The sequence below is a fragment of the Lolium perenne genome, chromosome 3, assembly GCF_019359855.2.
Source record: "Lolium perenne isolate Kyuss_39 chromosome 3, Kyuss_2.0, whole genome shotgun sequence".
Classification (NCBI taxonomy): Eukaryota; Viridiplantae; Streptophyta; class Magnoliopsida; order Poales; family Poaceae; genus Lolium; species Lolium perenne.
This window is the reverse complement of record NC_067246.2, coordinates 198,887,002-198,890,865: the sequence shown is the minus strand read 5'-3', so window position 1 is coordinate 198,890,865 and position 3,864 is coordinate 198,887,002.

Genomic DNA, 3,864 nt, shown 5'->3' with positions numbered 1-3,864 from the left:
TAATTCTACGAAGATACCTTTGGGGAGAGTTGATAATGTTCGCATTACCGTTAACAATAACCTTTTCCCCGTTGATTTTGTTGTCTTGGATATTGAATGCAATGCATCTTGTCCCATTATATTGGGAAGACCTTTTCTTCGAACTGTTGGTGCTATCATTGATATGAAGGAAGGTAATATTAAATATCAATTTCCTCTCAAGAAAGGTATGGAACACTTCCCTAGAAAGAGAATGAAGTTACCTTTTGATTCTATTATTAGAACAAATTATGATGTTGACACTTCTTCTCTTGATAATACTTGATATACACTTTCTGCGCCTAGCTGAAAGGCGTTAAAGAAAAGCGCTTATGGGAGACAACCCATGTTTTTACTACAGTACTTTTATTTTATATTTGAGTCTTGGAAGTTGTTACTACTGTAGCAACCTCTCCTTATCTTAGTTTTGTGCATTGTTGTGCCAAGTAAAGTCGTTGATAGTAAGGTTCATACTGATTTGGATTACTGCGCAGAAACAGATTTCTTTGCTGTCACGAATCTGGGCCTAATTCTCTGTAGGTAACTCAGAAAATTATGCCAATTTACGTGAGTGATCCTCAGATATGTACACAACTTTCATTAAATTTGAGAATTTTCATTTGAGCAAGTCTGGTGCCTCAATAAAATTCGTCTTTACGAACTGTTCTGTTTTGACAGATTCTGCCTTTTATTTCGCATTGCCTGTTTTGCTATGCTTGATGGATTTTTTGATTCCATTGACTTTCAGTAGCTTTGTGCAATGTCCAGAAGTGTTAAGAATGATTATGTCACCTCTGAACATGTAAATTTTAATTGTGCACTAACCCTCTAATGAGTTGTTTTGAGTTTGGTGTGGAGGAAGTTTTCAAGGATCAAGAGAGGGAGATGATACAACATGATCAAGGAGAGTGAAAGCTCTAAGCTTGGGGATGCCCCGGTGGTTCACCCCTGCATATTTCAAGAAGACTCAAGCGTCTAAGCTTGGGGATGCCCAAGGCATCCCCTTCTTCATCGACAACATTATCAGGTTCCTCCCCTGAAACTATATTTTTATTCCATCACATCTTATGTACTTTGCTTGGAGCGGTCGGTTTGCTTTTGTTTTGTTTTTGTTTGAATAAAATGGATCCTAGCATTCTTTGTGTGGGAGAGAGACACGCTCCGCTGTTGCATATGGACAAATATGTCCTTAGGCTTTACTCATAATATTCATGGCGAAAGTTTCTTCTTCGTTAAATTGTTATATGGTTGGAATTGGAAAATGATACATGTAGTAATTGCTATAATGTCTTGGATAATGTGATACTTGGCAATTGTTGTGCTCATGTTTAAGCTCTTGCATCATATACTTTGCACCTATTAATGAAGAAATACAAAGAGCTTGCTAAAATTTGGTTTGCATAATTGGTCTCTCTAAGGTCTAGATAATTTCTAGTATTGAATTTGAACAACAAGGAAGACGGTGTAGAGTCTTATAATGTTTACAATATGTCTTTTATGTGAGTTTTGCTGCACCGCTTCATCCTTGTGTTTGTTTCAAATAACCTTGCTAGCCTAAACCTTGTATCGAGAGGGAATACTTCTCATGCATCCAAAATCCTTGAGCCAACCACTATGCCATTTGTGTCCACCATACCTACCTACTACATGGTATTTCTCCGCCATTCCAAAGTAAATTGCTTGAGTGCTACCTTTAAAATTTATATCCTCTACCTTTAGAATATATAGCTCATGGGACAAATAGCCTAAAAACTATTGTGGTATTGAATATGTACTTATGCACTTTATCTCTTATTAAGTTGCTTGTTGTGCGATAACCATGTTCCTGGGGACGCCATCAACTACTCTTTGTTGAATATCATGTGAGTTGCTATGCATGTTCGTCTTGTCTGAAGTAAGGGAGATTTACCACTAAAAATGGTTAGAGCATGCATAATGTTAGAGAAGAACATTGGGCCGCTAACTAAAGCCATGATCCATGGTGAAAGTTTCAGTTTTGGACAAATATCCTCAATCTCGTATGAGAAAATTAATTGTTGCTGCATGCTTATGCATAAAAGAGGAGTCCATTATCTGTTGTCTATGTTGTCCCGGTATGGATGTCTAAGTTGAGAATAATCAATAGCGAGAAATCCAATGCGAGCTTTCTCCTTAGACCTTTGTACAGGCGGCATAGAGGTACCCCTTTGTGACACTTGGTTGAAACATGTGCATTGCGATGATAATCCCGGTAATCCAAGCTAATTAGGACAAGGTGCGGGCACTATTAGTATACTATGCATGAGGCTTGCAACTTGTAAGATATAATCTACATAACACATATGCTTTATTACTACCGTTGACAAAATTGTTTCTTGTTTTCAAAACCAAAGCTCTAGTACAAATATAGCAATCAATGCTTCCCTCTGCGAAGGGCCTTTCTTTTACTTTTATGTTGAGTCAATTCACCTATCTCTCTCCACCTCAAGAAGCAAACACTTGTGTGAACTGTGCATTGATTCCTACATACTTGCATATTGTACTTGTTATATTACTTTGCATTGACAACTATCCATGAGATATACATGTTATAAGTTGAAAGCAACCGCTGAAACTTCATCTTCCTTTGTGTTGCTTCAATGCCTTTACTATGAACTTATTGCTTTATGAGTTAACTCTTATGCAAGACTTATTGATGCTTGTCTTGAAAGTATTATTCATGAAAAGTCTTTGCTATATGATTCATTTGTTTACTCATGTCATTTACATTGTTTTGATCGCTGCATTCATTACATATGCTTACAATAGTATGATCAAGGTTATGATGGCATGTCACTCCATAAATTATCTTTGTTATCGTTTACCTGCTCGGGACGAGCAGAAACTAAGCTTGGGGATGCTGATACGTCTCCGACGTATCGATAATTTCTTATGTTCCATGCCACATTATTGATGATATCTACATGTTTTATGCATACTTTATGTCATATTTATGCATTTTCCGGCACTAACCTATTAACGAGATGCCGAAGAGCCAGTTGCTATTTTCTGTTGTTTTTGGTTTCAGAAATCCTAGTAAGGAAATATTCTCGGAATTGGACGAAATCAACGCCCAGGGGCCTATTTTCACACGAAGCTTCCAGAAGACCGGAGGACTGACGAAGTGGGGCCACGAGGCGGCGCCACAGTAGGGCGGCGCGGCCCAAGCCCTGGCCGCGCCGCCCTAGCATGTGGGCCCCTCGTGACTCTCCCGACTCTGCCCTTCCGCCTACAAATAGTCTTCGTCGCGAAACCCCCAGTACCGAGAGCCACGATACGGAAAACCTTCCAGAGACGCCGCCGCCGCCAATCCCATCTCGGGGGATTCAGGAGATCGCCTCCGGCACCCTGCCGGAGAGGGGATTCATCTCCCGGAGGACTCTACACCGCCATGGTCGCCTCCGGAGTGATGAGTGAGTAGTTCACCCCTGGACTATGGGTCCATAGCAGTAGCTAGATGTTTGTCTTCTCCTCATTATGCTTCATTGTCGGATCTTGTGAGCTGCCTAACATGATCAAGATCATCTATCTGTAATGCTATATGTTGTGTTTGTTGGGATCCGATGAATAGTGAATACTATGTTATGTTGATGATCATTCTATGTGTTGTTTATGATCTTGCATGCTCTCCGTTACTAGTAGATGCTTTGGCCAAGTTGATGCTTGTAACTCCAAGAGGGAGTATTTATGCTCGATAGTGGGTTCATGTCTCCGTGAATCTGGGGGAGTGATAGAAACCCCTAAGGTTATGGATGTGCTGTTGCCACTAGGGATAAAACATTGATGCTATGTCCGAGGATGTAGTTATTGATTACATTACGCACCATA